Source organism: Carassius auratus, chromosome 4 (genome assembly GCF_003368295.1).
Source record: "Carassius auratus strain Wakin chromosome 4, ASM336829v1, whole genome shotgun sequence".
NCBI classification, from domain to species: Eukaryota; Metazoa; Chordata; class Actinopteri; order Cypriniformes; family Cyprinidae; genus Carassius; species Carassius auratus.
In genome coordinates this window covers 3,532,580-3,543,929 of record NC_039246.1, presented here as the reverse complement: position 1 = coordinate 3,543,929, position 11,350 = coordinate 3,532,580, and the positions used below count along the sequence as shown (strand labels likewise).

General features: G+C 40.0%; 1 pseudogene; it reads left to right on the top strand.

The window, feature by feature from the left end:
• Positions 1-8,047: 8,047 nt before the first annotated feature.
• On the top strand, positions 8,048-10,375 carry LOC113066272 (uncharacterized; annotated as a pseudogene).
• The last annotated feature ends 975 nt before the right edge of the window (positions 10,376-11,350 follow it).

Genomic DNA, 11,350 nt, shown 5'->3' with positions numbered 1-11,350 from the left:
AACTGGTGGTTTCTCTGATTAGTGTTTTGCTACAGATTCTTGGTTTGCTGTACGAGTCAATCTTGACCTGGTGTTTGTACGGTTATTCAGTGCCATGGTTACATCCAGCTCTGTCTTCACGAGCCCTCACCGGCTACGGATTATGTCTGCGTGGTTCAATGACAAGTTCTCTGCTTTTACCTATGAGCAGCGTTCAGCGTTTTTTTTCTTTAGGCATTGGTCGTAATGAACTCTCATTGATTTGTGTTCTGTCTATATTAGTCACTGATTTAGCATATGATCTCTACAACCCAGATAGCACATGTACGTCACGGAGACGTCTGCTGAAGAGCGTATCATCTGATAAACATCGGATTCTTTTTTTTTATAGTCGTATTTTGATCGTCTGTGGATTGTCTGTTTGAGCTGTTAAATGAAACCTCTTCCCTACCTCTAAATGACATCTATACAACGTATCTTTATCACCCGAAATATGCCGGCACGTCTGTCGAGAACGGGAAGCTGCTATACTTGATTAATTTAAAGGGAAATACTTGAAGAAATAACAATTATTTAAAATCCATATTCTGTGATTTGCTTTTCTTTGTACAAGAACGTATATGGCATGTTTAAAAGCAAATATCACATTATTTTATATAGGCTTTACATCAATGGATCTACTTGTCCCATTTTTGTCTTATATCCCAAGGAACAAATGTTGGGAGAAAATTGTTAGTCTGAATGCAATGTAATTCGCTTTGGATAAAAGCGTTTGCTAAATGCATACATTTATTTATTAAAGGGGGGGTGAAATGCTATTTCATGCATACTGAGTTTTTTACACTGTTAAAGAGTTGGATTCCCATGCTAAACATGGACAAAGTTTTAAAAATTAAGTTGTACGTTTGAAGGAGTATTTCTGTTCCAAAAATACTCCTTCTGGTTTGTCACAAGTTTCGGAAAGTTTTTTTCGAGTATGGCTCTGTGTGACGTTAGATGGAGCGGAATTTCCTTATATGGGTCTTGAGGGCACGTCTTCCGGAAGAGCGCGCGCTCCCGTATAGCAGAGCACTGAGAGCACAACAGACTTCACTGATCAGAGCGAGAGCATCGCCAAATGTCACATAAGAAGTGTGTTTTTGGTTGCCAGGGCAAGACAACCCTGCACAGATTACCAAAAAAAACAGCATTAAGGGACCAGTGGATGGAGTTTATTTTTACAGAGCATCAACGGAGTTGTGCAAGTGTTTGTGTTTGTTCCCTGCATTTCGAAGATGCTTGTTTTACAAACAAGGTGGTCCAGTTTGACGACGGATTTGCGTATCGTTTATCTCTTAAGGATAATGCAGTCCCAACGGAAAAGGGTCACGATCGTGTGTTGGAACCGCAGGCGGTGAGTAAAACTGCTTCAAATATCTCTGTGTTGTTAACTTACCTATCGGCGCGTAAGCACATCAAGTAAACAACATGCGATGTTGTCATCAAACTGCACTTTCCACATGTACAGCTTAAAAAAAAAAAAAAAACATAAAGTGGAACTTCTTTATAAAGTGGAAGTCATTTTCTAAAACCGCTAAGCAAATATATACAGTTTCAGTACATACCACATAGAGACGTCGTTGCTGATGCTGCTCTTGTTAAATTTCAGCCTCTGGATCTGATTCTGGATCATAAATATACGCTGAATCTGACTGTTAGCCATGGTTTGTTTTGGATGATGTTTTTGTCCTCAAGGTAATGTCACAGCTTCCAGACGCGCTCAACTCAAAAGCCTACTGGCGCTCGTGATTCTTTAGCTCCGCCCACACGTCACGCCTCCAGCCGGTCGTGTTTTTCCGGGAAAAATCGGTACAGACTATCTTTCTCTTATAAATATAATAAAACTAAAGACTTTTTGGAGTTATGAAGGATGCACTACTACTCTATAGGTACTCAAGATTAACAGGAGATTGAATCAAAATGAGCATTTCACCCCCCCCCCCCCTTTAAGTGTATTATATTCCATTAATGTTTTCAAGGAGGCACAAACACTTTTTCTTTACTTATGTGCACAGAATAACACTGTGTGCTTTACGTGAACATTAATATTGCACTAAATGATCAGGCAAAAGGTGACTTATAACCTTCTTTACTGGAAACAAACGAGAAAAAAAGCACAAAAAAGGGTTTTAACTAGGGCTGTAGCTATTGAATATTTTAGTAATCGAGTATTCTACCAAAAATTCCATCGAGTAATCAGATAACATATGTTTTTGCTTAATTAAAGTGCAATATTATGCAAGAGAAAATAAGACTCCTGGGTCTCTTAAAATGAACAACTAAGTTTCTTTTTTTTTTTTTTTTTTTTTTAAATGCATAGAATTCAATGCATACATCAAAAATAAACATTTAATTACTACCCATTGTTTCTGTGTCTGTACGTGTACTGTGAACAATGACAATAAAGTTGACACGAATTAAGTGCATTTAAGTGCCATTGAGTTGGGGTTTTAAATAAAGCATTTTCTGAGATGCACATTAAACACATAAAATTTAATTTATCTTAATTATTGAAAATTAAGTAAACTTAACTTTTTGGTAAACAAAGGGGATTTACTATTAAAAATAAAACATGGAAGAAATTTTCTGTGATTAAACCTTAAAAAAAAATGTTTTTTTTTTTTTTTTTTGTAGTAGGCTATGTACATTCTGCTGAACAATAGTAATACATCTCTGGCAAATACTTGTCTTGGACTGTAAACCGGACTTTTATTTTGACGGGTTGACGTACAAATTCCCTGCCATTCCGCGTTAAACTGTAAATTCCGTTTTTATTACTGGATTCCGTGATTCCTTCGCGGATTTCCCTCCGCGTTTTCTGCATCGCGGAAATCATAGGGCCCTAGTTGTGGTATGCCAGCTCTACCTTGCAATTGACACATGCCACAACGTTCTCTTTACGTTTGCCCGTGTGTTGACAGAGTACGCTAAATAACAGACGAGAAGATACGTCTTTACCAACCGCACAGTCGCTCTGACTGGTGCATTTTTATTAAAACAGAGGAAAAAAAACAAACGTGCATTCATTCAGTCACTGATTAGGTCACATGACAGTGTGACTGGATTGCCTGTCCAAAAAAACAACAAAAATACAAATACAAATGAGAGCAGACCATTTATACGTCAACACCCCCACTTGCTCTCACATTGTTATTTCATCAGTCCACAACTCATATGTACAAAGTTCATAAACCGAACATAAACAAATTAAATTTCATCAACTTTGTTGCTGGTTTAGTTAGTACATCTGCAAACATATCTTCAGTTGGACAGTACTTCAGACTAATTCTGCCTTCATTAATTACAGACCTCACAAAATGGTATTTAATGTCAACATGTTTACATCTTTGTCTATACACAGGATTTTTTGCTAAAGCTATAGCACCCTGATTGTCTTCGTAGACTATAGACTCGTACACCATACCATCAATGTTTTGTAACAATTGCTGCAAGTATAAACACTCCTGTATAGTTGCAGCTAATGCCATATACTCAGCCTCACATGTAGAAAGTGCGACAGTAGGCTGCCTTTTGGTCTTCCATGAGACCAATGGAGCATTTCTGTTTAGGCCAATGCAGTAACCTGTAGTACTCCATCTATCAGTAACATCTGCTGCCCAATTTGCGTCACTGTATGCATGTATAACTTTCTCATTTGCACCTTTCCTGTAACACAGTTCTTTGTCCTTGGTGCCTTGCAAATATCTCAAAACATGCTTTACAGTATTCCACTGTTCTATAGTTGGCTTATTAAAATATTGTGCCAGTTTACTCACTACAAAACTTAGGTCTGGCCTTGTACAGGTTGCCAGGTAAATTAAGCTACCTACTGCTTCCCTGTATTTCCTGACATCACCCATTACATCAGCATTCTCAGTGTAACTTAGTTTCTGCTCACAAGGGGTAGCTCTGGGTTTACAGTTTTGCATGTCAAACATTTCAAGTAGTTTCTCAACATACCCGTGTTGTGACATTTTGACAAAATCAGCACTTTGCTCAAACTTAATGCCAAGAAAATGTGTGAGTTTTCCTAAATCCTTCATTCTAAACTTTAACATGAGCATCTCTTTCACGTCTTTAAGCACACTCATATCACTGGCAGCAATAATCAAGTCATCAACCCAAATACTTATGAAAACTTTCTCAGTTTTTGTAACTTTTGTGTAAACACAATGATCAGCTGGGTTTTGAACAAACTGGTTTTCACATAGGTATTCGTGTAACATGCTGTTCCAGTTTCTGCCAGACTGTTTAAGCCCGTACAGTGATTTTTCTAGTTTACACACCAATTTTTCATTGCCTTGAGATTTTACCTTGTAACCCTCTGGCTGTTCTATATAAATCTCACATTCTATTGGCGCATGTAAATATGCTGTTTTTACATCCATCTGATGAACAATCAAATTTTCTTGAACTGCTTTTTGCATCAACACTCTGATACTAGTCATGCTAGCAGTTGGAGAAAAAGTCTCATCATAGTTTACACCTTTCTCTTGACTGTACCCTTTGGCAACATATCGTGCTTTGTACTTATCTGATCCATCACTATTTTTTTTAATTGCATAGACCCATTTACCCCCCACTACTTCTTTACCATCAGGCAGTTTAGTCAGGGTAAATGTAACATTTTCTCTCAATGAGTGCATTTCCTCATCCATAGCTTTAACCCATTCATTTGCATTTACTGACGTTACAGCTTCTTTGTAGGTCTGGGGTACATTACACACAAGTCTGTAAAAGTAATCAATATTAGTCACATCTCCTTCAATACCACAAACATAGTCACTTAAATAAGTTGGCTTTTTCCTGTCTCTTGCAGGATTTCTCCTTTCAGGTTTATCTTCTTCCTGTTGTGTTTGGTTACTATACACTACTGGTTCTTGAGTACTTTGTGAACTAACATCCGATTCTGATTTCACAGATTCTCTGAGAGGATTGTTTCTGGTCTCAAAACCATCGTCATCATCATCGATCAGTATAGTCTCAGTACTTTTGGATACAAACTCCACTAGTCTGCGTTTTTGTACCTTCTTGCTGTTAGGATAGTAAATCATGTATGCCGGACTATTCTTGTCGTATCCAACAAAAATACCCCTCTCACACCTTGAATCCAACTTTCCTAACTTCCCTCTGTCATGTATGTAAGCATAGCATGCTACTCCGAATTTCTGCATCCTTGAAATGTTAGGCTGTCTACCTGTCAACATAAAGTAAGCTGTCTGATTAGTGCGATTGTTAAAACATCGGTTTCTCACGACAGCAGCTGTCTGGACTGCATATGTCCACAATATTCTTGGTAACCCACTTTCTATTAACATGCATCTAGCCATGTCAAATAAAGTTCTCCAATTCCGCTCAGCCGTGCCGTTCTGGTGTGGAGAGTACGGCGCTAAGGTCTCATGTCTAATACGGTTTCTGCTTAATAAAGCCTGGTACTCCCTTCCTGTAAATTCTGTACCATTATCAGACCTTATGCATTTTACCTTTCCATATGGAGCCATATCAGCCAGGAATTTTTCTGTGGCAGTCACTGTATCACTCTTGTTTTTCAAAAAATAAACAAACACTGCACTGGAGTAATCATCTGTGAAAGATAGTGCATACTTATGACCGTCTCTAGATGCTGGGTCTATAGGCCCTGCTAAATCTGTATGAATCATTTCTAGGGCTGCTTTGGCTCTTGCATCTGGCCCTCTGTTTCTAGTTTGAATAAACTTTCCTTGTGTGCAAATTTCACAGCGTGGGATAGGTTTATCCTTACCCTTAATTTGCATACCGTCAACAACTTTCTCTAACTTAATTATATCCCCATGATTGCAATGCCCTAATATTTCATGCCATGTCTGCAAATCATAACACTTTTTACATTGATCGACACATTCATTGTCTATTGTGTGCAAGTAGTACAGTTTGTCGTGCACATGTATGGGGAATTTGGTACCGTCTTTGTGTAGCAGAACGTTCCTCCCTTGTTTGAAGATCACCGTCGCTCCCTTCGATGTGGCTGCTTTCACAGAGAAAATGTTCTGTGGATATGTTGGGATGTACAGCGCGTTTCTTAGCATTGCTTTGACGCGCTGTCCTGTGCTGTCCACCAAATATACCTTTGCGTCCCCTCTGTGCTTTGCGACCCCGTTGCACCGAGTGCCGTCAGCCAATTCCACGCAGTGTGTGTTGGCCTGGAAACTGCTGTCAAAACTCACAAACTTCTCAATGTCCGTGATGATGTGTGAGGTTGCACCTGCATCCACCATTAGGCCTTTCCTCTTGGTATTTTGTACCCGCATTTCAGCGTCGCTTGCCCGAAAAGCATACTCCTCGTCACTTGGCTCTGCGGAAACTTTTTGTGCGTTATCTCGCTGCTTTCCGCGTCTGCATGTTGCGTCGCGGTGAGTGGTACTTCTACACTGACTACACCACTGTTTTCGCTGACATGTTCTTGCTTTGTGGCCTTTTGTACCACACCTGTGACAAACAATGTTGGAACTTCCAGCACCACAAACAGCTGTACTCGCTAAAGCGGTTTTACTGCCAGGCTGCACTCTTGCTTTCATAACATTGTCCTCGGATACGGTTGCCCGCATATTTTCAATGTCTTCATAACTTCGAAGCCTTGTTTTAAATTCCGCAAAAGTCCATTTATCATCTCTCTGGCTAACATGAATGGCAAATGGCTTAAATGTCTCTGGAAGTCCTTTCAGAACCATTGCAATTAAAAGCCCATCACTCAGATTCTCACCTGCGTTCCTCAAAGCGGTGATTGCGGTCTCAGCCCTGATGACATAATCAGTAACACACTCACTGGCAGACTTTTGTAGTGACGTTAGCTCTGTGTATAAGTTAATTACTCTAGGCTTTCCTTTGCCAGCATAATATTCCCGAAGAATCTTCAATGCTGCTCTTCCATCGTCTTCTGCTTCCCTCATAACTAGCGACAAACTTTTGTCATCCAGGAACTGTATCAGCTCTGCATAGGCTTCGGTGTTTTTCGCTGTATCTCCCTCGTCTTCCTCAAAAGACTCACTTAAAATAGTCTCTTTCAGTCCTTGCATATAAAGATGTCCCAAAAACTTTGTCTCCCATAGCTCATAGTTTTTCTCATCTCCATCAAAGACTAAACGAGACCATCGGCTTGCCACGGTTTCTTTTTCTCTTCTTCTCATGTTGAAAGACTCGGGTACACGCTTTATCCGTCGCGACTTTCACCCAGTGTCTTAACACTCAAAACGTTTTATACCTTGCCCTGGGCCCATAACCTGTTGACAGAGTACGCTAAATAACAGACGAGAAGATACGTCTTTACCAACCGCACAGTCGCTCTGACTGGTGCATTTTTATTAAAACAGAGAATAAAACAAACGTGCATTCATTCAGTCACTGATTAGGTCACATGACAGTGTGACTGGATTGCCTGTCCAAAAAAACAACAAAAATACAAATACAAATGAGAGCATACCATTTATACGTCAACACCGTGCCCTAAAAATCACAACACTGCTGACTCCTTGTGTCTAATATATATATATATTAGAGCCCGACCGATATGAGCTTATTGCATTTATCGGCCGTTATAAACGCTGATGCCGATTTAAAACATGAGAAAGAGTCTCATGCTTCACTCATGTTATGAGTGTTGCATAGTTTGCCCACCAGAGGGAGCTCTGCAGCTCCAGAGTTGACAACAGCACCAGAAATCCACTAGCGAAGAAAGCGATCAGCCAAGCCAGCCACGGAGATTTTTTTTTTCTGTTTTGACGGTGAGTCTGTCGTTCGTCATGTGAAATGATTTAGTTCATACACTGTATATACAATGATGTGGTAGTTCTAGCTAATGGTCCTATCATTATCACTTATAAATATTCTGTAACATCACTTACAGCCGCTAATGCATTGCTATAGAGTTCGGGATCGTTACGTCACGTCGCAATGCATTGTGGGAATCGCGGTACGGAAGTAGATGTACTGTATAGTAGCGTATAGTAGGTCATTGTTTTTTGGTCATTAATTTTAAAATGGTTCAGTATTGCTGCATTGTGAACTGCCGTAATCGGTCTCATGATCGACAGGGCAAGCGTCTCGCGAATCATATTAGTTTTCACCATTTTCCTACTTGGAAAAAAACACAAGGAGACTTGGTGTCTGAAATCACCAAGAAGCGTCGGATGGCTTGGGTCGCCGCTGTACGGAGGAAAACCATCACCTTCGATAATATTTCCACATCCATGCTTGTTTGCTCACGGCACTTTCACAAAGGTAAGGTATTATTATCAAAGCTGTGGTCTTTTTGCTTTGTAGTCAACTCCGTTAGCATCGCGATTAGCCGTTAGGCTAACTGATAACTGATATTTTTATGACATGGTCAATAGATTTTCAGCTGCCAGAGTTAACTAGCTAGCTACATTTACATTGAATGTATTAATTTAGCAGTTAACTAAAGTTATGCCGTTCAGATTAAAACAGTATGTACGTTGCTGTGTTTTGGGAGCAAGCTGTTAAATATAAAAATACTGATGTAGCTGTTAGCCAAATCAGCATAACAATTCTCGATTAGCAGTGTCATTTAGTTTATTCATCTAGATTTTGGTGGATAGACTAGGTTAGTGTAATACTGACAGGCTATGGCATAATATGTATCTTACATTTCTAGAAAGCATCAGCCAATAGACACACAAATGCATTTGTAATAAAATAGCTATAGTCTCATCTGCACTAGATCTTAAATCGTATTCTGTTGCTGAAGCTGTAGCTCTGTAACATAAATGTTAAAATGCTTTATTAATATTAATAGCTTACATATTATTCTATTGCTGGAGCTCTGTAGTTTTATTGTTAATAGCTTAAAGTTATTCCATTGTTGTAAGTCTCTTTGGATTTAAACATCTCTGCCAAATGAATACGTGTAAATGTAAATCACACAATTGCTGCCAACTACACAACAGAAAAACATTTTTTTTTAAATGTTGTTTTCAGGCAAGCCAGCATATGAAATGTTGCAGTGCGACCCTGATTGGGCACCGTCTCTACACCTTGGTCACAAAGGGATCAGTGGAAATCCTGACAGATATCAGCGGAGGATTCAACGGCAGCAAGCTTGCAGTTGTGTCACCTTTTACCACACCTTCTGCCGCCACATCTGATGATGCTTGCTGTGTCACACCTGTTGACACATCCAATGACCCACCTGTTGACACACCGATGGCCGATGACACACCCGCTGACTCTGGGGAACAACAAGAGTGCATCTTTTGTGAGCAGAGGCAAGCTGAGATCAACCGTTTGCTAGAGGAAAACAGACAACTGAAAGAAGAGATCTCCAAGAAGAATTTTGATGAGCGCTTCCTTGAAGGCAATGACATAAAGGTGAAATACTACACTGGTCTGCCTTGCTTCGCTGTTTTGATGGGTGTGCTGGCGCAGCTCCTTCCATGCCTACAGACAGGTCGAAAACTTTCACCTTTTCAGATGGTCCTTTTAACTTTGATGCGGCTGAGGCTGAACCTGCCAATTCAACATGTAGCACATCTATTTGGCTTAGACAGGAAGACAGTCTCAGTTACTTTCAGAGACACCATAGCAGTAATGTTTTCACATTTAAGGCCACTGGTGCACTGGCCAGAGAGGCATTGTCTGCGAGGTACCATGCCACATCAGTTTGTGGAGGCTTTTGGGGATCGTGTAGCAGTTATTGTGGACTGTTTCGAGATTGGCATTGAGCATCCAATCTTAAAGCTAGGGCACAAACATTTTCCCACTACAAGCACAAACACACACTGAAATACCTTATCGGCATTACACCACATGGAGCAATATCTTTCATTTCAAAAGGGTGGGGTGGTCGCGTGAGTGACAAACAGGTAACAGAGGACAGTGGTATTCTTAATCATCTGCTTCCTGGAGACTTGGTGCTGGCGGATCGTGGGTTTGACATCAGGGACAGCGTTGGACTAATGTGTGCTGAAGTAAAAACACCCGCCTTCACACGAGGCCAATGTCAGTTGGATGCAAAGGACGTGGAAGACACCAGGAAGATAGCGCACCTCAGGGTTCATGTGGAGAGGGTAATTGGTTGTGTTCGTGGAAAGTACTGCATATTGAACGACACAATTCCACTAAGCATGGTGGTTCCCTGTGAAGGCGAAAACACGGTCTTACTAGACAAAATTGTGTGCGTGTGCTGTGCTCTGACGAATATGTGCCCCAGTGTTGTTATGAAACCATAATGTATACGGAAAGCTGTACTATTATTTTTGTCATTGTTACTGTTATATTTCTGTATGAAGACTGCTGTTCATATTGTTTAGAAGTTTGGTGAATATATTATTGCAGTTGTTTAGATAATTCACAGTAACAATATATTGTGCAACACGTTTTCTCTAGTTTTTGGCCAGTAAGGGAGTCAGTTTAGTGTCTGTATTTTGTTTAAAATTTTTCTTTTGACCCAATCCTGAACTTAATTTGCCTTTTGATATATTTGTGCTGACTGTATTTAACAATTTGAACAACTTGTTTCAAAATAATAAAAAAAGAAACAAGAAGTCAGGTGTGACGAATTTATTTGTGTCATTCTCCTGGACCCTAGACCTGGGACGTAACGCACAATAAGAACATGTGTACAGAACATGGATTAGTAAACAATAAGAACAAGTGCAGAAGTGCAGAACAATAAATAATTATAAATCAAAATAATAAAATTTCATTTAAAAGTATGAACAATAAAAGTTTTTTTTTCATAAGGATACATAGACAATATGTATATAAAAAAAGTTTTTGTTTGTCAGCCGCAACACCTACCAACACACAATAATGCCTAAATATGTCAGCCTGTCTCTGTGCAGGCAGCACAGAGCCATGGTTCACTGGCTGAAGGTGGCTCACTAAGCCCCACACACCGGAGATGGAACCACTGAACTACACAGTTCTCATTGTCACACGCTACCATGTCATCCAATCCTTCAGGACCTCTACAGAGGCACCATAGTTTGTTTTTCTTCTGTAGAGCCCGTTTCCTTGGCCTGGATGTCATAGGGGGATCTGTGCAAGATGTCTCTGACACTCCTGTTAAAGGCTTGGCATGTGGTGTTGTGGAGGCTGCCCTAGTGTAATGGTGAGCCACAAGCTCCGGCAGACACACTTTACGAAAGAACTCCTGTGCTTTAGCTAAACACATGCTCCAAAAGTCCACATCAGGTAAAATTCTAACTACAACACAGTCCATCATAGTCCACACAATAAAGTCACAGAACTTTGACTCAGTCACAAAGATTTGTGTTTGCACTTGGCTGTAGTATTGATGTGTCTTTTTCAAGCTAATTTTACCATCAGTTACCTGGAG